The sequence below is a fragment of the Gracilinanus agilis genome, chromosome 2 (genome assembly GCF_016433145.1).
Source record: "Gracilinanus agilis isolate LMUSP501 chromosome 2, AgileGrace, whole genome shotgun sequence".
Taxonomy (NCBI): domain Eukaryota; kingdom Metazoa; phylum Chordata; class Mammalia; order Didelphimorphia; family Didelphidae; genus Gracilinanus; species Gracilinanus agilis.
In genome coordinates this window covers 88,973,887-89,001,104 of record NC_058131.1, presented here as the reverse complement: position 1 = coordinate 89,001,104, position 27,218 = coordinate 88,973,887, and positions in this window count along the sequence as shown.

Genomic DNA, 27,218 nt, shown 5'->3' with positions numbered 1-27,218 from the left:
GGTGAGGCACCAGGGATGTTAACTATTATTATTAAAATGTAACTAAATGGTTTGTGAGTTCACACTGGGTTGAAGGAGAGACAGGACCAACCAGGATAGGGACCAGGGTTTACTGCCAAGCTTTTAACTGTCCCAGGAATGGCAGTTGGCCTAACAGTCACTCAGCCCACCTAGGCCAGGGCCTATGGAACCAGCAGGCAAAGGTAAAAGTTTATAACAGTTTAATTGAGGGAAATAATTATGAAGGATGGGAATAAGGGATTCTATACTTAAAACCTAAGGGCAAACCACAGGGGCAAGGGAAGGACTTGACTACACTATTCTATTGATCTAAGCCAGTCAGGGCCCAAAGGAAGCAGTACTGAAGTCACAGGGAAAGCTCCTTCAAACCTGGTTCCAGCCAGGTTTGGTCAGCTCAGCTAAAAGGCCTGAAGATGGCTTTCAATTGGGGTCTCATGGTAAATCCAAGGATGGTCACAGGATGCCAAGAGCCAACTCCACCAGGTGATCCAAGGTACCCAGGTAAGGAGAGTGAGTTTGAAATGCTGTCCACCAGATCACAAACCACTTCCCCACTTGGTGCTGCTCTGCAGGTCTGTTGTCCACTGTTGAAAGCCTCCACCTCTCAGGATCCCAGGGAATCTGGATGCAGTTTTTCCCTAACTCTGAGATCTCCCAGGGTTAGCAACAGTTATGTCCCCAACCACTAATGGAGTCTCTCTCAGAGTCCAAGCCCCACTTCCTGCCCCTTCATTCCATCTTGGAATCCTCCAGCCCTTCCTGTTAGGTCCAACACTAATACTAAATTAATTGCTAAATAACCCTCACAACAGCTGATGCACAATTCTACTGGGTTTTACATGTATCATTGATTAAGACCTAATTCCATATTATTGATAATGACTTTTTTTAAAACAATTTTAAACTCTTACCTTCTATCTTAGAATCAATACCAAGTATCAATTCCAAGACAAAAGAGTGGTAAAGGCTAGGCATTGGGGTTAAGTGGTCACACAGCTAGGAAGTTTCTGAGATCAGATTTGAACCTCCTCTCTCCAGACCTCACTCTCTATCCACTGGGTCACCCATCTGCCCTGAGATATGACTTCCTAAGGAGCCCATAATCCCTTACAACAGTTTTCTCTTCCTTTAGGACTTTTAAATTGCCTCTTAAAATATATACACTAGAATGTTGTCAGATTCACCACCAGCTTATAGGTTTGAAATATTCTCTTTATTTACTTTTTTTCAAAAAAGAGACATTTGCTCCTCTATAATGGAGCAGTGCTTCTTTTTTGCCTGAACCTTGGTGTTTGTCATTACATTAACTTTGCTGTATGGACTGGTCCTGCGGTGGTGGTGGGGTGACAGGCTTAGGGGAAGGGAAGAAGGGATGGTGAAGTGGTGTTTCTCCCATCAGACAGAAATTCCCTCTTCACATAGCGTGCTTCCCCAAGACAGGGATTGTTTCTTTATTAAACCCACGACTCCCTGCAGAATGGCTGGGCTGAGTCTTTGGGCCGAATTGGAGGGATGTCTATGTGGATACAAATGGAGAGAGAGGAATTCAGATGGGAACTCTGGAGAGCAGGGACCACTTCTTAATTTTTGTTGTAACATCTAAGAGTCAGCATAGAGCCTGGCACATAAAAGCTTAAATACTTATTGTCTGACTGCCCGACGGAGACCCTCTAAGATCCTGGCGTGCTTCAGGAACCCACTGATCTTTGGGGATTCACCAGCTCAGTGTCCTCTCCTGTTGGGAATGCTGACACTGGGAAAGCCAAAGAGGGTGTCCTGTGCCTGAGAGTGTCCAAAGGCTGGGACTCGCCCTCCCCTTCGATTGTGTGCATCCCTCGGAGCAGGCCACCAGGTGGCAATGCCTCCCCAGGAAGGAGACCTAGAGGGAAAAGTCCAATGATTCCCTGCTTCAAGCAGCCTGAGCTGCCCTGCCAGATTCTGTTTCTAATTTAGGGAGAAGGCCTTGGTTGGCTTATAGACTGTAGGCCCCATCGTCCACCTTATCACAGAGCTTGGTCCGTCTCCAGGTTACACTCCATCAGGCCCCTATCACATGCCTGGTCAGAAGCTCTGATTCTTAGAGCCTTTCCATGCACAGTCAATGAGTCTGCTCAGACCCTGACATGCACCCATCACAGAGTTAGGCTCTTCCCAAGGGTCTGTGCACCTGCGGAGCTCTGACTGACTCCCTCTGGCTTCTACATACAGTCTGTGTCTAGATTCTGAGCTGTCTAAAATGTGTAGAGAATATTCCAAAGGGCAGAAAGGGACATGAGCTCTCCCTTGCTTAGAGAGGGGGCAAGGCATAATGGGAAAATCATTCAGCTTGGCATAAGGGAACTTCCTGATCTAATAAATGGCTGTACAATCAGGAGCTCTGTTTATCTTCCCTTCCCTGGGCCTCAGTTTCCTCACTTTTAAAACGGAATAGATGATAGTCCTTTAAGGCCTGAACATTCAATGAATTAGCTTCTGTGGCTGTCCTCCCTGCTTTGCTTGACTTTTAGTCATATACCTTGCTGGGAGCATCGAGGTCACCCAGTGGAGAGAGCCCTGGGGCTAGAGTCAGGAAGGACTGAGTTCAAATTTTAATTCAGATTCCAGCTGTGTGACTCTGTTGGTTTCCTTGACTGTAAAAAGAGGATGATAATAGCACCTACCTCCCAGAGTTGTTGTGAGGATCAAATGAGATAATAATTGCAAAGTGATTAATGCAGTGTTTGGTGCACAGTAAGCTCTTAATAAATGCTTATTTTCTTCCTTTCTTGATTATTGAAGCTTGGTCTCCTACTACCATCTTTCACTCTGGGACCTTTGACTGATTTCAGGCCAATAATCTACTAGAACATTGATCAAATTTATCCTGTTAATCTCAGACTTTGACTCTTGTCCTGCTTTCTCTGGATTATAGCTCCCACCCCACATCTTCATTAGCTTTCTCCCATTGCCACCTATGCTTTTTTGGTACAGAATTCTAAGACTGACCTTAGGGCCAATGAAAGGAATTTTATTATTTTTTTTAATTTAAATTTTTTAAAATTTAGAATATTTTTCATGGTTACATGATTCATGATCCCCCTTCCCCCACCTTTTCCTTCCCTCCCCGAAGCTGACAGGCAGTTCCACTGAGTTATACATGTATCATTGAATGAATGGAAATTTAAAGATGATCCTGTTCAATCCTCTAATTTCATAGGTGAGAGAGGTGAGACCCAGAGAAATTAAATAGCTTCTGCCAGAGTACACAGAGTTAGAACCAGAGTTGGGGGGAAATCCAGTTCCTAGAAAGAAAGATCTCTTTCCCCTTTTTGTCTGGCTTCTGACTTCATCATTCAACTGAAACATGATCTCTTAATTGCTAAATTCAAAACCCTTTTCTTGTTCCTCTTTTTCCTTGAATTTACTATATTGACACTGATAATCACCTTTTCTTCACTGCATTTTTGGGACCTCTGCTCTCTTAATTCCTTTCCTACCATCTGGCTAACTCTTTCATAGTCTTCTTCATTGGAACATCATTCCTGTCCTACCCTCTAGCTGGGGGCTTTACCTGGAGCCTTCTTGTTTTCTCTCAATGCTTTCTTATGGGTGATCTTATCAACTCTTATGGGTTTAATTAGTATCTTTATGCAGGTGACTCCCAGAGCTATATCTACTGTCCCATTTTTATTTCTGAACTCCACAGTCCTATTGCCAATTGGTTCTTGGGCATTTTGATCTGGGTGCCCCCAGATACCTCAAAACTCTACATGTCTAAAATAAAATGTATTAGTCTGCCTTTCAAAGCCACCCCTCTTCCAAAATTCCCCTATTTCTGACCAGGGATTACCATTCTTCTAGTGACCCAGGCTCACAATCGAGTCATATTTGGTTCCTTCAATGTCTCTCACCTCACACATCCAACTGATTGCCAAACTCTGCCATTTCTACCTCCGCGATCTCTGACATCTATCTTATTTTCTCTGCTCGTGTAGTCACCATTTTGGTTCAGGGTCTCATTGCTTCTCATCTGGACTATTTCAATAGACTTCTAATTAGTTTCTATGGTTTATGTCTTTCCCCTCTCCAATCCATCTTCCAAGTAGCTGCCAAAGCAGTTTTCCTAAAGAACAGGCCTGACCACATGCTTGCTCTCCTGCTTAAAAAAACTCCAGTGTCTCCTTATTGTCCAAGGGTAAAATATAAACTCTTGTGCATGATGCTTAAAATGCTTCACAATCTGACTTGTCTACCTTTCCAACTTATTACACATTTATCCTTTTCACACATTTGTTGAGCCAAACTACCCTATTTCCTGCTCCTTAATATGAAGTTTGTCTTCCCATCGCCATGCTTTTGCCTAGAATGTATTGCATGCCTGGAATGCACTCCCTCCATACCTTCCCTTTGTAAAATCCCTAGCTTCCTATAAAGCTCAGCTCAGTTTATCCTAATGAAAAGATAGCTTGGACCTCTATTTGAGATGCCCTATTTGTTGTGGGAATCCAGAAGAATTTTAAACCTGGCACAGTTTGGTTTCTCACTGTAAGGCAACTTCCAGGGGACCAAATGCACCTAATCTTTAAGGGGAAGAGTACCATATATTTTGGGAACTCTATAGGGACCAAACTTTCTTGTCTCTCTTCTCTCTTCTCTCTCTCTCTCTTTCTCTCTCTCTTCTCTCTCTCTCTCTCTCTCTCTCTCTCTCTCTCTCTCTCTCTCTCTCTCTCTCTCCTCTCTCTCTCTCTCTCTCTCCTCTCTCTCTCCTCTCTCTCTCTCTCTCTCTCTTTCTCTCTCTCTCTGTCTCTCTCTCTCTGTATGTGTGTGTAATGTAGCTTGATTTTTGTTCCCTTTTTCTTTTCTTTATTATCTTTGGGTTGGGGCATGCCTTTGCAAACCCCAAGACAGGCAGTAGCCCATGAATGTTTCGTAAAATGATGTCATTTTGTTAAAATTGTTTAACCACAAATTTGGAAGTAAATGTAAAATCCAGGCTCACTTGTCAACATAGACCTATATCCTTGTGGAAGAAATTTAACTTCTGTATTGTTTGTGAAATGTGCTACACGGACTTTGCCAAAAAGCACACTGGGTTTATTTGCTGGGAACAAATGGGAGAGGGTGAGAGTATTATAGGAGGGGGGATTTGGTACCCCTCACCAAATAGTTGATCTAATCCCAGAAAGCAAAGAATGGATAATAGAAGTAATGAGGCATTAATGTGTTAACAAGGTAGTAACACTGGGCGATTGCTTTATGGAATATAAACATATTTCTCTAATGGAATAAAATGAAGCAATCTCATTGGACAAGAAAAAATTTTACATGTTTTTGCAAGGTTTTAAATAGCTAAGCCCTGGAGAGAGAAATCAACTTGAGATAGTTGTGGAGGAACCACGTGTCTATTCCAGAAAGCAGTAAGGAGGGGAGAAGAATTTCTTCCATCCTTCACCCCAAACAGTCATGACATCTCATAGCAGAGCTACTTGCCCAGAAAAAGAAAGCCTATCAGCTCTCAGAGAGTCAGTTCCAGAAAAAGCATAGCTGATAGGTCAGAGGCACAAATTCCAGACAGATATGGATACAGAGAGGCAGTCACCCATGATTAGAAGCATCATCAAAGAGGGGACACGATGGAATTAAGAAAGAGTCATCTTTGCTTCTAGAATTAAGAGAAAATTAGCCCTGGTACCAGTAGCCAAACTGTGGAGAGGTCCAGATCCTGACAGCAAAGAGGAGAATCCATCCATATCTTGTCCTAGAGAATTAGAGCTGGAATTTGTGAGGGATCCACCAGAAAGAAAAGCTGCTGAACCCTTGTAGAACCAGGAGCTGCTTTATGTATTCCCTATGTAGATTACGTCAGTACTACCGCACTCTAAATTTGTGCCCACTCTCTGAAGAGATTCTGGGTATTTTGTTTTTTTTGGAGAGGAGGAAGGAGTGTATCGTAGGTCTATGGAGGAAATATTTCATTGCTACCATTCTCAGTATGCCATTATAGTGAATGCCATTGCAGAGAGTTAATTGTGTCTACTAGCTAACAATTAATAGGAAGCATTAGCCACTTTATGTAGTTAATGAGGCATGGGTAGGGCTCATGAGGTATAGGATGGCTTCACAAGCTACTCTATAGAACTTGAAGAAGTAGCCACTCTGAGTGGTGAGTGACAATTTTGGGGAACAGCCCAGAGGAGTTGCTACACTCTTGTCATAGCATCCTAACTGTTCTCCCAGTTTTTCATCACTCTCTTCAATCTGTCTTTCACAGAACTGGCAAACTAATATTTGTAAGACACAGTTCTGATCATTTAGTTCTGGACCTGTTCAAAAACATTAACAGCTCCTTACTGGCATTGAAATAAAATACTACTTTACTTTAGGTGGCTAGATGGTGCAGTAGACAGAGTGTTGGTTAGATCTTTCCTCAGACCTTTACTTAGCTGTGTGATCATGGGCAAGTCACTTACCCCTCTTTGCCTCAGTTTCCTCATTTGTAAGATGAGCTTGAGAAGGAAATGGCAAACTACTCTCGTATCTCTGCTAAGAAAGTTCCAAATGGGGCCACAAAGAGTCAGACACAACCAAGCAACAAAGACAAATGAACTTCATCTGGTACTTAAAGCTTTTCACAATCTGACTTTGACTTCGCCTTTTGGCCTCATTTAACATTTTTCCCCTTCCATGAGCATGTCATTATAACCAAATTAGACTACCAACGCCAACTCAGCTTACCCCAGTAAAATCTGAATCTTTCTTTTCCTTCAAGACTCAGCTTTGATCCTTCCTTCTTTATGTAGTTTTCGATGATCAATCCAGCTTCAAGTGTTCTTGCCTCAAGTTTTCCTACAGTACCTTGACCTCTCCTTTATTCCCATCACTTTCTGTTTTGTCAACAAATCAACAAACATTTATTAAGCACTTACTCTGTGCCAGACACTGTGATAAACCCTGGGGATGCAAAGAAAGGTAAAAATAGCCCCTGACTTCAAGTTACTTACAATCTAATGGGAGAGACAACATGTACAAACAAGATATATACAGGGCAAACTGGAGAGAGAAGGCATTAGCAGTCAGGGGGAACTGGGAAAGGTTTCTCACTGAAGATAGAATCTGAACTGTCTTAAAGGAATGCAGGGAAACCAGGGGATGAAGACTATCACTGAGAACATTCTAGGCACAAGCTAGGAAATAGTTATGAAGTCAGGAGCTGGAGTGCTGAGTGTGAGGAACAGTAAGAAGATCAGTGTGAATTGATCTAAGAATATGTAGTTCAGTCTTTTCAGTTGTGTCCAATTCTTTGTGACCCGATTTGGGATTTTCTTGGTAAGGATACTGGTATATGGAGGGTACTAAAGTATGAGAAGCCTGAAAAGGCAGGAAGGGCTTTAGAAACTGAACAGAGAATTTCTTTATTTGATTCTGGAGGCAATAGGGAGTTTATCAAGTAGAGGAGTAACATGGTAGGACTTGTTCTTTAGGAAGATCATTTTGGCAGTTTCGTGGAGTATGGATTCGAGTAGATAGAGACAGACTTGAGTTTGGGACACGAATTCTAAAGCTATTGTCATAACCCAGGATGATTAAGTCCTATGCCAAGTGGTAGTTAAGTCAGAGGAGAGAAAGGAGATACAGTGGAGAGATATAAAGCCAGAACTGATAGGACTTGTCTATAAACATATATTATGTCTCTATCTCTTAAGTTGTACATAAGCTTCTTGAGGGTAGGGACTTATGATCTTTGTATTTGCACCATCTGGCACAGGACTTCGCTTGGTGCCTAAAATGCTTTTTTGGAATTGCATTAAATTATTTGTCCATGTCTAGGCTTCTTGTTGAACATTGTCAAAGAATCATGTTTGTAAGGGCCTTCCCTCTGATGTTTTCTAATCTAATCCATATGTGAATAAGTACACTCTTTACAACAAACCTAATCACAGATCATTCAGACTTTTCTTGTGTAATGAGTAAACATCCCAAGAGACTGGGTTCCAGGTAAGAAAATCAATTTATTGATTAGGCTAATAATAACTAATATGTGAATAAATCAATGATCTCTCTCAGTGAGCAAACACCAAGAAATTCCACCATGTGGGATTATTAAATACAATTTTGTAACCCATTATTTGGTCTTCCCTTACACACCCCAAGACATCTATCATTGGAGAATAGCCAATGAAGAGGTGGCTCATCATTCTCTCAGTCCACCCTGATTCTTTGATAGAGGGTGGAAAATCATGTTTGGCTCTAAGACTCCATTAGGAGTCTAGGAGAAATCAACTTCTGCACAGTTAGGAGAGACTTTGTTCAACACTTTTCTTTTTTTCATAAATAAATTAATTATTTTATTAAAACCCTTTCTCTCCTCTCTATACCATAAATAGTATAAAAACTTAATACTAGCCTGTGCCCTTTTGTTGGCTCCCAAGACAACTTTTGGATTTTTTAATTTTTATTTTAAAATCCCATGTTTCCATGATTCATTTTCTTTCCTTCTCCTCTTCTTTCCCCACCTCAAAGTGAACAAGCAATTCCACTGGGTTGTACAAATGTTATCACTTGATACCTATTTCCATATTATTCATTTTTACTATAGAGTAATTTTTTAAAGCCTAAACCCCAAATCACATACCCATATATACATGTGATAAGTGATATCTTATGTTCTTCTTTTGCATTTCTACTCCTATAGTTCTTTCTCTCAATGTGGTTAGCATTCTGTCCCATAAGTCCTTCAGGAGTGTTCTGGCTTGTTGCATTGTTACTAGTAGCAAAGTCCATTACATTGTATTTTTCTACAGTGTCTTACTTTCTGTGTACAATGTTCTCCTGGTTCTGCTCATTTCACTTTGCATCAGTTCATTGAGGTTCTCCCAGTTCATATAGAAATCCTCCAGATCATCATTCCTTATAGCAAAATAGTATTCCATCACCATCATATACCACAATTTGTTCAGTCATTCCCCAATCGAGGGACATCCCAACATTTTCCAATTTTTTTGCCACCACAAAGAGTGTGGCAGCTATGAATATTTTTGTACAAGTATTTTTCCTTATTATCTCTTTGGGGGTATGTTTAACACTTTCAGACACAGCTGGCAAAAGCTGGGGTTTTTTTTTGTTGTTGTTGTTTGTTTTTGTTTTTACTGGGTAAGATAGAATCCATAATCTCACTTTTTTACCACCCTACAGTGGGAGATACTTTTAGGGTGGGGCATTCCTTGAATTTGCTAAGAGTAAAGAGTAAAGATGGGCAAATCTGAGGCTTAATTCAAAACTCAGGAACAGAAATAATTCAATATATTAAAAATAAATCTCACTTGAACACTTCCAATGAGGGAGAACCAACTATCTTACATTCCACATTTGGACAGTATAACTATTAGGAAATTTTTCCTTACATCAAACTGATCTGTACCTTTCTGCAACTTTTGTCCACTACTCCCAGTTCTTCCTTTAGGGTCAAATAAAAGAATTTCATTCATTCTTGTTGACAGTAGACCTCCCCCAGGCCTTCTCTTCTCTAGGTTTAATATCCTCAACTGTTCCTCATATAGAATGATCTCCAGCCCTGTACCCTTACAGACCTCTCCTCCCTGGTCATACTCCAGTATCTCAGTGCCCTTGAAAATAATTGATCCCTAGAACTGAATAGAATATTCCAGGTGTAGTCTAATCAGGTTAGAGTCAAGTAGATAGAAGGTGACCTTTAAGTCATGAAGACCTGAGTTCAAGTCCTGCCTCTGACAAATACTAGAGGCATGCTCTTTGTTAACTTATCCCAGGCAACTTGCCCCAGGCATCTCCCTAAGACTCTAAGAAGTTGCTTCAGCTGAGGAAGTTTCAACTCTGGCGATTTCCCCAGGGTTGTCTCCACTTCCCTGCCCTCCCTGCCCTGAAATTCAGTTTCCTACTTCTTAACCCAGTGCCTCTCAATATCCTCCTAAAATCTTTTTGTTCCTCATCTTTTGTCTCTAAGTCTAAAGTATCTCCCCTTCCCCCAGGACTTATAGAGTATCTCCAAAGTCTTGGTGAGGCTTCAGACTTTAACAACTTAAAACTGCATAAGATTTGGGACACTGTGTAGTACTGAAGGGCCAGCTAGGTGGTGCAGTGGATAAAGCAATGGGCTTGGAATCAGGAAGATTCAACTTCAACAGTTCAAATCTTTCCTCAGATACTTACTAGCTGTGTGACTTTGGGTAAGTCACTTAATCCTGTTTGCCTCAGTTTCCTCATCTGTAAAATGAGCTGGAGAAAGAAATGCCAAGCTGGTCTAGTATCTTTGCTGAGAAAACCTCAAATTGGAGTCTTGAAGAGTCAGACATGACTGAATAACAAAATATCATGTTGATCTCACTACAACTCTGTGTGCAAATATTATCTCCATTTTACATCTGGGGAATAGGAGGCTATGTGACTCACATGGCTAGCAAGTGGCAGAGCTAAGAATGGAACCCAGTCTTCTGACTGTAAGGTCATTGCTTTGCTATGGTACCAGGCTCCTCTAGGGTCTCAGAAGATAGTTATAGAGCTGAGAGCAGCCTTGGTGACTATCCAATCCAAATGCTTAATTATATAGATGAGGATCATGAGGACCATGAGGGAGAAATTCTTCACCCACCATCACACAAGTAGTAAGTGACAAAGCCAGCATTTGATTTCAGGTCCACTTAACTCTGAATCCAGGGTTCTTTTCCACTATACCCACAAACCTGGCTCAGCCCCATCTCTTCAGCCCATCTTTTCCAGTCTTGTTCTTCGCCCTTCGAGATTCCACCTGCAGTTTGCTCAGGAGAGAGGAGTTGGGGGACAAGAAGCTGAAGAGCTGACTTTCAAAGATTCCTGCTGTGGCTAGCACTACTCACAGCCATCCTGGGATTGCTAGTCACTGTTTTTTCTTCACAGAGTACACTTTCTTTGTCTGCCTGCCCATTATTTGCTATGGCTAGAGCACTGGTATTGGAGCCAAGAAGAGCTGAGTTCATTTTCAGTGTCAGTGTGTAACTCTGGGCAAATCATTTAACTCCTATTTGCCTCAGTTCCTTGTCTGTAAGATGCGGGGCACACTGGAGAAGGAAATGGCAAACACTCAAGTATCTTTCTACTAAGAATTGGACATGATAGAACAACAATGATGTCAAGGTGGCACAGTGTATTAAGTATTTGACCTGGAGTCAAAAAGACCTGAATTCAAATCCAGTCTCAGGTAGATGTATGTTCATGGGTCAGTCACTTAACCTCTGTTAACCTCAGTTTCTGAAACTGTAAAATGGGGATAATTATAGAACTTTCCTCTCTGGATCAAATGATGTAATATTTGTGAAGTGCTAAGTAGAGTGCCTGGTATAGTAGATGCTTAATAAATGCTGGTTCCTTCCCTTCTCTCAATGAGATAACATGTAAAGTCTTTTACAAACCTTAACTTGCTATAGAAATGCTATTATCATTTTTTCAAGACAGCACAATTATTATGATCCTTTTTTAGAGAGGAAGAAACTGAGGCTCAAAGATTAAATCACTCGACTCCTAGGTATGGCATGGTTCAGAGCTAGAATTGGGAAACTATTTCCTCTGATTCCAAATCCAGACCCCTTTCTACAATACCCAGTGGACTTCATTTCCCAATTTCCTTCTACCAGCAGCCAAAGAAAAGCTGCTTCCTTGCATCTCAAAAAAGGATGGAAAACCCTTTTGGGTTATCCACAGTTTTGGATGATCCGTGCTATTGTTTCCTTGTTAAGGACAGATATTTAAAACCGAGGCATTTCAGAGACCCTCCCCCCAGGCCCCAGGCAGAATCTGCCAAGACAAGGGCCTGCCTGAGGAACACAGAGAGCTCTGATATTAAGTCAGGAGGATTTCATTCTTTAAACAAACATTTCAGCAAAGCCGTCAAGTCAGGCAGTGATTTATGGCCAGGGCTGAGGTTTTTCCCCAACAAAGATAAACAATCTTGTGGCCTCCCAGGCTGGGGCCACTGGGACTCCTGGTTCGAATAACTCCAGGCTGGCCGGAACCCTGGTGTCCAGGGCTGAGTGTGAGGTTTGGTTATTACTAGGCTCCAGCAGACCAGGTGGCCAGATCTGGGACCTGGAGAGATGAGAATGGGGCAAGGAAAGGAGAAGGAAGAGGGAAGGGGGAAGAATTTCAAATGGTTCATATGCTACATGTACCTGAAGTTGTTTGGAGTTCATCGGGGAGTAGGATGTTATAGAGTAAAAAAAAATCATGGCTCTGAAACCAGAGAATTAGGGTTCCAATCCTGATTCTGCCATTTATTTCTTTTGTGAAGTTGGGAAAGTTATTTCTATTCCTCGAGCCTCAGTTTCCCCATCTGTAAAAGGAGAGGCTTGGACTAGATAATCTCTCGGTTTTCTTATAGTCCTGAATGACCCTGTGGAGGATGTAGGCTTTAGGAGGGATACCTCACCTTGGCAGGGTACCATATCGCAGCTCCAACTTTGAGGATGACTCTTGGGGAGAAGGTAGAATATCTTTCTCTCTCTCACCAGTTGAACAAAACATTGGGGCTAGGGAAGGTACCCTCTTCAAGGAACTTGGCAACCTTGTCCTACTATAGCCATAATTGAATCTAACCTAAGGCCATCAAATCCATTTCTAGCTTCTAGACTTACTTCAGGGCCATTTTTTCCATTCTCTTTCTCAGTTCCTTTCCTTCAGGGCTTCATTCAAGTTGGAGGACACAGAAAGAGTAGGAGACATTTTCCACATTCTGCAGGAAAGCAAGGAGGTCAGGAAGGGCTGGGCTTAAGCAGAGAACTATCTTTCATTAGCTTCTTTCCAGTCAACATCCCACCCCCTTCCTCTTTGCTTTCGTTCAGGTGGTCCCCTGTATTTTTTTACTTTCTGTCTTAGAATTGACACTAAGTGTCCATATTAAGGCAGAAGAGTAGTAAGGGATAGGCAATGGGGGTTAAGTGACTTGCCCAGGGTCACACAGCTAAAAAGTATCTGAAGCCAGGGGTAAGCTAGGTGATTCAGTGGATTGAGAGTCAGACCCAGAAATGGGAGGTGTTGGGTTCAAATCTGGCCTCAGATACTTCCTAGATGTGTGACCCTGAGCAAGTCACTTAACCCCCATTGCCTAGCCTTTACCACTCTTCTGCCTTGGAACCAATACATAGTATTGACTCCAAGATGAAAGGTAAGGGTTTTTATTTAAAAAATTGAAAAACAATTTAAAAAAGAAGTATCTAAATTCAGATTTGAATTCAGGTCCTTCCTGACTCTAGACCCAACATTCTATCCACTGAGCCACCTAGTTGCCTCATCATAATAGCTTTTGAAATCTGAATGTTTTGTTATATTTATTCTTGACTGTAAGGAATGACTATGGAAGGGAGTCCTGAGAATACTCAGTGGTTTAGGATCCCGTAGGACATACAGGTAGAAAAAATAGGGTACCTGTCCAGAATAGGACTAGATAATATATGGCATCAAACAAGGTCAGGAGGAGGATAATTTTCATAATTGTGAAATCTCTAGACCTTGGAGGCCAACTTGCCTCCTCTTTGCCAGTGCTGATGGTGAAGGATCTAGTTCTGGGTTTAAGGTGTGGCTGAGCCTTGTTAGATTCTTGGGCACCCACTCCATTGCTTGGAAATCTTCCATAGGACTTTTGCCTTTAGCTTCAGAACTTTCACCTTTCACTTCTTTATAAACTTCTTTTGATCTTATATTGTTCCAATCAGAGGCAAGAACCTCCTGGACCCCCTAGGCTCTTCTTGGCTTCTGGGATGACTTGGATCCCTGGTTTGAACAAACTGCTGATCCTGGGTCCTAATTACTTTTCCCCTTCTTCTGCCCCTGCCATATTCTCTAGAACTTCCTTCTTTCATTTCCTTCTTGCCTCAGCTGCTGCAGCCACTATACCATAAGAGCACATTTTCTAGGTTTTATTGGCAAGGAAAAAGAAGTCCAAAAATTCAGGAATATTTGTGCAGAGAAAAGTAATTCAAAGTACAAATAAAATCAGTGTAATCCCAGACTATGTGACCTTTAAACTTCCTAATTTATTCTATCTAGTTAGATTTCCTTGGGCCTCATTTGGCCCTTTATGATTTTCTCTAATCTGGAGTTCCTTTTATAATCCAGGAGGGAAATTCCATCCCAGAACTTCCACATGAAATTTTGGGGTTACATTACTGCTCTCACTTCCCTCTTTTCTTCCCTTCCTCCTTCAAATTATACCAAATGTATCTGTTCATTCTATAATTTTCCAGGCTCATTTTTTTTTAGCTAACCCTGTGGGACTGATTATATGAGTCCGATTGTATGGAGAATGTTCTTTCCTCATTCTTTTGTAGTCATTTATAGTAGTTTATTTCTTCCTTCCTGCTATCTATCTCCACCCAATAAGGACCAGATAATGAAATAAAGAACAGGCCTACACAGTGTTTCCCAAACTTTTAAATCAGAAAAATCCAAACCAACATCAATCATCTCCAGAGTTCATAAGAGACAATTCTTTTCCTTAAATTAAATCTCTCATATTTACTATTGAGCCTGTCCCTTTTCATCTTCTCTAGTTCCTTATTCCACCCATGAATCCCCATTCTTTCTCTCGTCTTCAGTTTTTATACGTCTATGGACTCCTTCTTATTGGCCTTCAAACATGCTTAAGGATTTCCTCCCCACCTCCCAACACCCATCACACAAAATAAAACAAAACAACTAACCTTTCCTTGATTCTGCTGGTCCTTCAAGATATTATCGTATCTTTCTCGTTCCCTTCATTGCCAAACTTCTAGAAAGAGAAGCCTGTACTTGCTGACTCCATTGCCTTACCACTCACTCACTTCTCAACTCTGCAATCTGGCTTCTCGTCCCACTCATCTACTACAACTATACACCACAGTCATCAATGACCAAATCAAATGCCCTTCTTTAAAAAAATATTCATTTGCCTTAGTCTTTTTTACAACATGATCTTTTATCATTCCATCGTTCTCTATGCTTTACAGTCCCTAATCTTGTTCTTTGTCCTCACTAGGACCTCTAATTCCTCCAACCCTCATTACTTTCCTAGGCTATTACCCCATTCTAGCAACACTCTTCTCTCTTTCCAACTCTTCGCCTTGGTGAACCAACTTATCTTCTTTTCTTCAGTCTCTTGCCACCTCATCCTAACACCATTCACACTTTGCCAAACCAAACTTTATATTACTCGTATCTTTACTTCTCTACTTCTATTCACACACTGCTGAAAGGAGCTAAAAGAACTCATGAAACTGTGCTGGCTGAGTCCACTACAGATTTATGTTATCTAATATTATCTGGGTCCTCACTACAGCAAGGCAATTCTTCAGTTTCCTAATTGATTTTTAATTTTACTTATCATGATTGCTATTCCAAGTACTCTATTTCTTGTTGATCCAATGAAGTCAACTGATTTCTTGTTTTTGTATCCTAGCTCTGTCTGTCCCTCATGCCTATAATGCTTTCTCTTTTCCCTTCTGCTTGTTTGGATTCCTTCAAGATGCACCTCAAATGCCACTTTTTGTTTTTGTAAAAGGACTTTCACATTTTGTGGTGCAAGTCACTTAACCTGAGCTATGTCTGTAGCCAGATTTGATGCCACATTCTTAGAAACTACATTCCCTAGAAACCATGTGCTAATTCTATAATACAACAATATCCGACTGGCTACAATAGTTTTATAAGGGGGTAAGGGAGGGGATGCAGACTGTGTGGCATAACCAGAGAGATGAACAGGAGAATGCCAGGGTCCTGGGCCTAATGTCATGTTTATTGGGTTTCTAGGCTAGGAAAACAATTGGTGCTTCCTACAATACTCTCTGGTTTCCATCTCAAGAGGACATAACAATATTCTCTACAGTATAATGCTTCCAAGTTCCCCTGCTAATATTCTTTACTAATAACCAAAACTTGAATACACCATGAAATACAGATGGTTTGTCTATTGAACCAATGGTTTTTAGTGTTAGATTAATTAATTTTAGTGTTAGATTAATAGAGAGGGTACTCTTGAATCTATATGCCAGAGGAAGATAAGGAAAAAATTACTTCTGTCTAAGAGGATTCTATTAATTTGAAGACATGCCCCAAAGAATTTCTAGGCAATCCTCTATCATCCCCCTTGACTACCACTACTTTCTAATAGCTCATGGAGAAGGTAATTAGTGATAGGCACTACCTGGAGGTGATGGTGTGTTTGGATTACTTTTATTTATTTATTTAAATTTTTATTTTGAATATTTCCCCTAGTTACATATTTTATGTTCTTTCCCTCTCCCACAAGCCCCCGTATTCCCCCCTTAGCTGACCCACAATTCCACTGGGTTTTACGTGTATCAATGATCAAGACCTAATTCCATATTATTGATAGTTGGACTAGAATTATCATTTAATGTCTACATCCCCAATAATGATTACTTTAAAAAAAACCCTTTCTAGCATAGTAACAACTCTAAGATAGAAGGGCAAGGGCTTAATGGGGTTAAGTGACTTGCCCATGCCCAGAGTCACCCAGCTAGGAAGTATCTGAGGTCACATTTGAACCCAGGTCCTCCCAATTCTAGAACTGAAGCTCTATGCACTGTGCCACTTTGCTGCTCCACTTGGATGACTTTATATTTGAAAAGACCTTGGAAGGATATGAGAAAAGGCTACTCCACAAGTCCCAGATCAGCCAGAAGTCCTTGATCAATTGGCAAGTGCCAGTTCAGAAGAGTTTCTGTCAATGACATAGATTATAAAATGTCTCAGCCAAGAGTCAGCACTGACCCTAAGAAGACAGAAATGATGCCATATGGGGCAGAGAACACACAGCTGCAGTGCATCTTTGTCCCAAGGCAGCTATTAGTGGTTCTTTGGGGTGGATATTGGCCATGTCTGAAGGATTCTTGAGAAATAGAGACTTTTCTAGGATTTGATTAGCTATTTCAGAAATATGTGAAGGGCCATGCAATCACTGCTTTTTAAAAAAAAGATCCTTTATTTTACCAATTGCATGCAATAATTTTCCACTTAAGTTTTCTGAAGTTATAAAATCCAAATTGTCTGCCTTCTTCCCTTCCTTCCCCCTTCCTGGAGATGTAAGCAATTTGAGCTGAATTAATCATGTATTATCATGCAAAACATATTTCCATATTGTTCATTGTAAGAGAACACTCATATAAAACCAAAACTGCAAAATAAAGACCCAATAAACTAAAGTGAAAAAAATGTATGTTTAATCTATATTCTGTCTACAATGGTTCTTTCTCTGGAGGAGGAGAACATTCTTTGCCATAAGTCCCTCAGAAATGTCCTGGATCTTTGTATTGCTGATAGTAGCTAACTATCAAAGTTGATCATTTCACAAAATAGCTTTTACTCTGAACAATGTTCTCCTGGTTCTACTTATTTCACTCTGTATCAGTTCATGTTGATCTTTCCAACTCTTTCTGAAAGCATCCTGTTCATCATTTCTTATAGCACAGTAGTATTTCATCATCATCATATGTCAGAATTTGTTAATTCATTCTCCAATTGATGGATATCCTCACAATTTCCAATTCTTTGCCACCACAAAAAGGGCTGCTATAAATATTTTTGTATAAGTATGTTCTCCCCATGCCCTTAAAAATCTTTTTGGGATACAGACCTAGTAGTAGTATTACAGGATCAAAGGATATGCACTTTGGACATAGATTCAATTTTGGATATAGTTTCAAATTGCTCTCCAGAATGGTGGGATAAGTTCACAACTCTACCTACAATGCATTAGTGTCCCAATTTTGCCACATCCTCTCCAACATTTATCCCTTTCCTTTATGTCATATTGGCCAATCTGATAGGTATAAGGTGGTACCTCAGAGATGTTTTAAATTGCATTTCTTTAACCAAGAGTGACTTAGAATATTTTTTCATATGGTTATCAATAACTTTGATTTCTTCACCTGAAAACTGCTTGTTCATTTCCTTTGACCATTTGTCAACTGGGAGAAAGCTTACATTCTTATAAATTTGCTTTAGTTCTCTATATTTTTGAAAAATAAGACTTTTATCAGAGAAATTTGGTATAATTTTTTCCCAGTTTGTTGTTCTTCTAACCTTGGTTACATTGGTTTTGTTTGTTTAAAACCTTTTACTTTTAATATAGTCAAAATTATTCATTTTACATTTTGTAATGTTTTCTGTCTCTTTTTTGGTCATCAATTCTTCCCTTCTCTCCTTAGATCTGACACCCTATGCCAAGATAAGGTCAAAATGGGTATATGATTTAGACATAAAGGGTGATACCATAAGTAAAATAAGAAACCATAAAAAAGAACATAGAAAAGTTTACCTAGAAGGGAAGAATGTCTAGAGTTATTTTGAATGCAATTTCTCTGTCTCCTGCTGCTTGACTTTGTTGGAAATATATAGAAATGCTCATGATTTATGTGGCTTTATTTTGTATCCTGCAACTTTGCTAAAGTTATTTTTTCAACTAGTTTTTTAGTTGATTCTCCAAGTATATCATCTGCAAAGAGTGATGGTTTATTTTCCATATTGTCTTCTTTTTTAACTCCTTCAATTTTTTTCTTCTCTTATTGCTAAAACTAGCATTTCTAGTACAATATTAAATAATAGTGGTGATAATGGGCATTGTTGCTTCACTCCTGATCTTATTGGGAAGGCTTCTAACTTATTGCCATTGAAGATGATATTTGCTGATAGTTTTAGATAGATACTATTTATCATTCAACCAAACTAACAAAAATTACATGACTATCACAATAACCAAAGAAAAAGCCTTCAACAAAATACATCAATTCCTACTAAAAACACTAGAAAGCATAGGAATAACTGGGCCTTTCCTTAAAGTGATAAGTATCAGCACCATATTTGTGTCATAGGACTCCTTTGACTATTTCACCAAATAGTTTATATAATATTGGGATTAAATTGTACTTTAAGTGTTTGATAAATTTAATTTATCATTTATCATTATCAAATTTAAGTTATCATTATATATCAAAATTATTATATATCAAATATAAATTTGATATATATCAAATATAAAAGATAAATATAAAATATAAATTTAAATTTAAATTATCAAAATTCATTTGTGAATCCATCTGGCCCTGAGGGTTTTTTCTTAGGGAGGTCTTTGATGACTTGTTCAATTTCTTTTTCTGAGGTGGGATTATTTAAGTATTTTATTTCCTCTTTTATTAATCTGGGCAATTTATATTTTTATAAATATTTATCCATTTCACTTAGCTATCACTGCTTTAAACATTTTTTATTTTTTCTAGATTATATGTTGATACAGTTTTAAATAATCATTTTCTAACAATTTTGTTCTCTGTGTTCTTTCTCTCCCCTCTCACTTCTCACCCTTCCCCAAGATAATAGGTAATTTGATATAGCTTGCACATGGGTACAATACATATTTCCATGTTCATCATGTTGTGAAAGAAGACATGCATTGTTTAACAGAGAAAAATTCATGAAGGAAATAGTGAAGAATGGTATGCTTCAATCAGCATTCGGACTCTATCACTTCCTTCTATAGTGGTGGATAATCTTTTTGGTCTTGAGTCTCTTGGAGCTGTCCTGGATCCTTGCATTATCAATAAGTCATTCATAGTTGATCATTATGTATTATTGCTATTTCCCTTCTTTTGCTCATTTTACTTTGTATCACTTCATATAAGTCTTTCCAGGTTTTTTTGTGATCACCTTGTTTGTCATTTCTTATGGCACAATAGTACTCCATGACAATCATATATCACAACTCGTTCAGTCATTCCATGATTTATGAACATCCTTTCAGTTTTGAGTACTTTACCACCGCAAAAGGGGTTGCTATAAAAACTTTTGTGCAAGTAGGTCCTTTTCCTATATATTAGATCTCTTTGGGATATAGACCTAGTAGTGATTCCAAAATAGTTGTAGCAGTTCACAGTTCCAATGGTGTATTAGTGTTCCAATTTTTCATATCCCCTACAACATTTATAATTTTCTTTTTTGTCATTTTAGTCAGGCTAATAAGTGCAAAGTGGTACTTCCCCATTGTTTTAATGTGCATTTCTCTGATTAATAGTGATTTGTAGTACTTTTTCATATGATTGAAAATAGTTTTAATTTCTTCATTTGAGAATTTCCTGTTCATATCTTTTGACCATTTATCAGTTGGGGAATGCTTGGTAGTCTTATAAATTTGAGTCAATTCTCTATATATTTGAGAAATGGGGCCTTTGTCAGAGATACTTGCTATGAAGATTTTTTTCCCAGGTTGTGGTTTCCCTTCTAATCTTGGTTGCATTGGTTTTGTTTGTGGAAAAGCTTTTTAATGTAGTCAAAGTTGTCTGTTTTATATCTGGTAATGTTCTCTATGTTTAAGTTGGACATAAGTTCTTCCCTTATTCATTTTTTGTTTATATATCTGATAGGTAAACTATTTCATGGTTCCTTAATTTGTTTATGGTATCACTCTTTATTTTTAAATTGTGTATCCATTTTCACTTTACCTTGGTATGTGGTATATGGCATAAAGTGTTGGTCTGTGTCTAGTTTGTCATTCTAAATTTCTCAGCAGTTTTTGTTGACTAGTATGCTATCACCATTAATGATCTCCCTAAGAAGATAGAGCCAGAAAGCTTCAATGTGGCCAGAACTCATTGGTACCCTTTGGAGGTCACTGAATCAAGAAATGTGAGTAGACCATTGAAGACTTTAACAATGGCCTCACACATCAACTAGCATTAACTTTTGTAGATCCAAGCAAGAACTTGGTGTCATAGACAGATTGGAGGAGACTGAATGATGACCACCAGAAATGTGTTGCATTTTCCCAATAAGGATATAGTCATAATGAAATGGATTATCCCAGGCGCAAAATGAAGTTCTTGACTTCACAATGTGCTGTCAATGAGTGCCGAGTCCCAAGACCACGTGCTTAGAACTTCATTTCAAATTTGGGCAGATTTCAGCCTATTAATGAACATATCTTCCTAGAAGCTCAGGTCTGACTATGTCAATTCTTTATTAAAAAAAAAAAAAACTCTACTGGCTCCCTATTACCTCCAGGATCAAATACAAAAATGCTTTATTGGCATTCAAAACCTTTTAGAACCTAGTCCCCTCCTACCTTTCCAGTCTTCTTATTCCCCTCTCCTTGACACACACTCCCTGATTCAGGGACACAAACCTTGTACTTATCATGAAGACCCTCCATCTCCCAACTCTGGGCATTTTCATTGGCTGTCCTACATGCCTGGAATTCTCTTACTCTTTATCTCTAACTGGCTTCCTCAGTTTACTTCAAGTTTCAGTAAAAATCTCACCTTCCTCAAGAAATCTTTTTTGATTTCCATTAATGCTACTGCTTTCTCTCCACTGATTTACCATCATTATATTTGATTATTTTCATGTTGTTTCCTCCATTAGACTGCAAAACTGTTGAGGGCAGGAGCTTTGTAACCTCAGTACTCACAGTCATGTCTGGCCCATAGTAGGTGCTTAATAAATATTTGCTGACCAATATATCTTGACAAGTGCCAAGGTGGATGCTGCCTATGGATGGACGGATGCAGAATTATGGCATTAATCACCTATAAATTTAGAGGTCATTATCATTCAGTAAGACCAGTGAAGATTCAGATACCTTTATTCCATAGATATCGTGTGTCTGAAGCCATGGCGATACCCACAGAAGTCTGACACACAGAAAGTGCTTAATACATGCTGGTTGATCAATTGATAGAAGGGGAAAAGTTGATCTTTATTTAGTGTGTAGTATTTATTTAGTTTTTAATTCTGTGAAGTGCCACACAATTATTATCTCATTTGGTTCTCAGAACAAGCCTGGGAGGTTAGAGTTATCATTATTTCCATTTTACAGAAGAAGAAATCAAGATGGAGATAAATTGTGATTTGTACACATCACACAGCCACCAACTGTCTGAGTCAGGATCCAAACTCAGGACTTCCTCTCTCTAGATTCAGGATATTAGTTACTATACCATCAGCTCTTAACATGTAGAAAGCCTGACCACCATTCCCTGATCGTACAGCTCATTGGATACTAGAAAGTTTTTGGCCAGCCCTCTCTGTTCTATTTATCCTTAGATGAGTGATTGCAGAATCAACTGCAGGATGAAGGTTTATGAACAATTACAGTGGCCAAGAGCATGGTATGTGACTCAAGTTTTGTTCACCAGACTGTTAAGAGAATGCCAAAAGCAAGTCTTTTGTACTGGACCAAAGCATATTCAATACAGAGTGCTTGAAACTAGTTGGTGCTGCTACCCAATATACACTGCTGTTGGGCTTTAAAGGCATTACCTGATCATTTTGGATGCTTGGCCCAAGAGAGAGCCCTGGAGCTGATGTGAACTGGATTCTTCTACTAAGGTTGCTGCTGATACATGGAAAAGGTGTAAGACTGATGCTTGATGTGTTCAAAGGCAGGTACTAACAAGCTGTTCTGATTATCTGAGTGAACACACCAGTGAATCTTTAGAACTTGTCATCATTGGCTTTTTATCACTGAAAAAAGATAGAAAAAAACATCTTGTTGGCGACAGACCATTTCACCAGGTACACACATCTATACTCATTCAGGAACCAGAAAACTACAATTCCGATGGTATTACAATAGAAGTATTATTGTTTTGGCTTGTGGATGCCTTGCCAGAATCCATTCTAACCAAAAATGAAACTCTGAAAGCAATATATTTAGTTAATTGCTACCTTGACAGCAATAAAGAGGTCTAGAACCATAACTTACAATCTTCGAAGAGACCCAAAGCCAAAGTATTTTAATCACACACCACTGAAAATGCTGGGATCCACAGTGTCTGAGCAGAAGGCTCAATGGAATCAGCATGAAGCATTTCTTTTTTGTTGTTCAGTCATTTCAGTTGTGTCTAACTTTTCATTTGGGGTTTTCTTGGCAAGTTACTGGAATGATTTGTCATTTCCTACTCCAGCTCATTTTTCAGTTGAGGAAACTGAAACAAACAGGGTTAAGTGACTTGCCTAGGATCACACAGCTTGTAAAACTGGATTTGAACTCAGATCTTCCTGACTCCAGGTTTGGGACTCTAATCATGACTGCTTCTAGTTGCCTGAAGCATTTCTAGTGTCTGCGTATAATGCCAGAAAGAATGGTGCCAAAGACTTTGCCCCATACTCATTTTTATCTACACATAAGTCCTATTTACCTATTGATTCATGTTTTGCAACTCAGAAGATGGGGAAGACATGTTGAGTAGTCTGTCTCTTGGGTAAGAGATCAGCTTCCTTCAGCCTTAAGTTCCTTTTCAGGAATTCCAACTAGGGGATAGAGCCTTGCTGAGGAGTCTCAGTATTCAGGGAAAACTGAATTGAGCAAACTGGTGGACAGTCATCTCGTATATCAAATAGTTGAAAGACTGACCAATATGGAAGTCTGACAACAGACCGGAGGAAAGCCTGAGAACCTGCAAAGGTAGTACATCATAACCACCTACAGGGGGGTTAGTTGCATTTTCTGTTAATAAGGAGGACAAAAATGATAGAAGAAGCTCCAAGAAATATCCATTCAGCAGCTTCATGTGGACTAGCAGAATTAGACAATGGCTTATATGGAGAGAAACTGGCTAAATATTTGGGTGAAGAAGAAATGACATACTTGAGGGTCAGGGAAGTCAGGTGAGATTTTCTTAGTCCAGGCCTGTCTGCTGGTGTCATGGTGGATACTGAAGTTAAGGATTCTGAGAAGTGACGATGATGAGGGCATTCTAAGGATCAGGATGGTTTGTGGGAAATACACACACATGAGAGAGATAATAGTCAAAATAACAACGAGTCTTCTGATTTAGCTGGGACATAGAGTTCATGAAGCAGATGAAATGAGGTTAAGTTTGGCAAAGTATGTAGGAACTGGCTGGATTGTAGAGGGCTTTTTTGTGTGTTTTGTTTTGTTTTGTTTTTCCTGGGAGCAATCAAAGGCCATCACAGGTAATGAATAGGATACTGAAAAGGTGAGGATGGATTAGAGAAGGGAGACATTGGGTACCAGCTCGTAAGCTGTTGTAGTCTGGGATGGGGGTGAAGAGAGCTGGATAGATGAACAGGGGAGTAGCTATCGGAGTAGAGAGAATAGGACCAATGTGAGAGATGTGGCAGAGGTCTCTTCCGTAAGACTTGGCACAGAGGCTCTGAGAGACTCCAATGAGGTAATAGATGTAAAGCACTTTGCAAGCCTTAAAGCACGATATAAATGCCAGCGATTGTCATTGTTGTTGTTGTTGTTGTTAGCTCACAGTCCCCACACCTCCAGCCTGCTGATGACTTCACTCCCTGAGCTAAGCTCAAGCAATGTTTATAGAGCAATGGAGGAATGTGTTGGTAAATGGGAATGCATACACACACACACACACACACTCTTAAAAAAACAACTTTTAACTTTCTGTCTTAGAATCAGTATGAAGTATAGGTTCCAAGGCAGAAGAATGGGAAGGGCTAGGCTATTGGGGTTAAGTGACTTGCTCAGGGTCACACAGCTAGAAAGCGTTTGAGGCCAGATTTGAGCCCAGGTCCCTTTGACTCTCCAACCTGGTTCTCTAACTGCCGTGCTGTGCTATCTAGCTGCCCCTAAAGATTAAGTGACTTGCCCAGGGTCTCACAGCTAGTAAATGTCTGAGCTTGAATTTGCTCTCAGGAAGAGTCTTCCTGATTCTCAAGCCCAGTGCTCCAACCGCTGTACCACCTAGCTGCCCCCAACATTCTGCTAGTTCTGCCTTTACCCCAGAGACCCATACAGGCACCCAGCATTTTGGCATTACCTGAAGAACTTGAATTGCTCCCTCATCAGAAGGAAACAAAGTTTCTAGAGATTTTTTAAGTGTATTAGATAGAGTGCAGGGTCTAGATTCAGGAAGACCTGAGCTCAAATTTGACCTCAGAAATTTATTAGCTTTGTGACCCTGGGAAAGTTCATCTCTGCTTGTCCCAGTTTCCTCTACTGTAGAATGGGGTTAATAGCAGCATCTGTCTCTCAGGGCTGTTGAGAAATGAGATAAAATTTGTAAAGTGATCTGCACATTGCCTGACACATAGTAGGTGCCATAGAAATTCTAGCTATCATTATGAGGGAAGCAGTCCACTTTCCATTGGACTGGCACTGACAAAGTAAGTCATGTTGTAGCCAAGGGCAAAGTCCAGGTTTTTTGTTCCTCCGTCTCACGTGTCAGTCCCTTGCCACTCTGGTAGCTCCAGGGACATGTACTCCATATTAAGACTAAGAATTCTTGGTACTCTTCCAGGCTCTTTTTAGAAAACAAGGGTCTTACAAACTCTTGACACTTGCAGAAAAGCATAGTCCCTTGCTACTCAACTCCAGGTCATGTTTTCAATCTTTATATTAGGAACTCCTGACATTCATCCGAAAGGTTGGAGTTCTGTAATTTGGATCTAGGAAGTCTCTTCTTGAGCCACATGAGTTGGAACACTTACAACTATAATGCCCCTTTGCTCCAAGGCAGACATTAGTGGCTCTTGGGAGTGGGGGGGAAGTCGTGCTTATTGCATGGATATGGTCTTTTCCCTCCCCTCATTCCATCACAGGACACATGTCTTTTCTGAGCTGGGAGGGTTTGATGAACTAGGTTCCCTGAGCAGTCATTGCTCTGCCAAATGATTCTCTAATCTTTGTGAGCATTCCAGCACTGTGACTTCACAGCCCAATGATGTCAGCCCCAGTATGAGATCAAATGCCAATTGTCTGAGGCTTCATTTTTCCACAACAGTACTTGAGAGGTCGTTTCACAGGAAGAGAAAAAAGAGTCCCAAATGAAAACTAAACTCATGGAGGTGATCAGGGAGCTCCAGTTCCCTCTATCTATCTTGGAGGAAGGGTAGGATGTCTAAAAGTAGAGAGGGGCAGAGACAGGGGTAGGCATAGCATTGAGAAATTTCAGTACAGGGAGGTATAGATGTGGAGAACATGAAGTAAGGACATGAATGAAAATTAGTGGTTCTGTTTGGAAGGATTATACATCATGTGTTGGAACTCTTTAAGCTTTTCTTTATACTTTTTTATATACTTTATAAAAAGTATATAAAAACCAGTGGGTTACAGATTTACAATTGGAAGGGATGTTAATTCAAACTATTTTAAAAATAAAAATCAGGCAAATAGAGATCCAGTAACATGCCAAGGTCACCTAAGCAATAAGTATCAAAGCACGGTTTTGAATCCTGGACATCTAATTCCAAATCCAAAGTTCCTTTCATTACACTAAATTGCCTCTTGTACCCATAACCTTTTCCCTGCCTCCTTTCTTTAGTCCTTTAGTTATCAGTAGATAGGAATTGGGTTAGGGAGGGCTTTAACAACCAGACTGAAGAGTTTGTGATGTTTTGTTTTGTTTCTCAGAGGCATTCAAAAACCAGGTTAAGAACAGGATAATGAAAAGATCAGGATGGATTAGAGAAGGGAGATATTTATAAGTATAATTAGAAGCCTAGAACCATTACTCTGGTCTAAGTTCAATACCCTTCTCAATAATGACCTTTCTGACTCATGCTCCCCCACAGAGTTTCTCACTGTGAACATCAGAATAACTTAAGTCAAAGTCTTCCTCCTATAAAGACTAATATTCTTGGTTCTCATGTAGGTATTTGGGCTAACAATAAAACTTTGATAGATCTGTGGGCTGATTTATGTTGGTATACTACAGATTGCAACCCATCCATACTTTTTCATAATGTGTGGCACGCGTCCATGTCTATCCTGGAGAATTTCCATCTTGGTCTTGACTGTCTTGTTGTTGGTTGCCTCAGTCATTTACTATATTTAGGAATGAGATTCATAAGTGCTTCACTCTGTTTTCCAGCCATTTCCTTGCAGTCACTCTCATATGCACTCCCTTCCCCATTTATAATTCTGGAACAATAAATCAATTCTGTAATTCCTGCTAGAAAGAATGAGTCAATCAATTCATCTATGACTCCATTCACTATTCTGTATTTTGAAACCAAAATATCCCTCTCTGGCCAACATTTCCATGATATATGTTATTACCTCCTATTACATTAGAATGTAAACTCCTTGAGGGGAGCAACTTTCTTCTCTTTTGTATTTGTTGCCCTGGTGCTTCACATAGACATTTAATAAATGCTTTTTTTCTTTCCTTCCTCTCTTCCTCCCTACCTCCCTCCCTTCCTTCCTTCCTCCCTCCCTCCCTTCCTTCCTTCCTTCCTCCTTT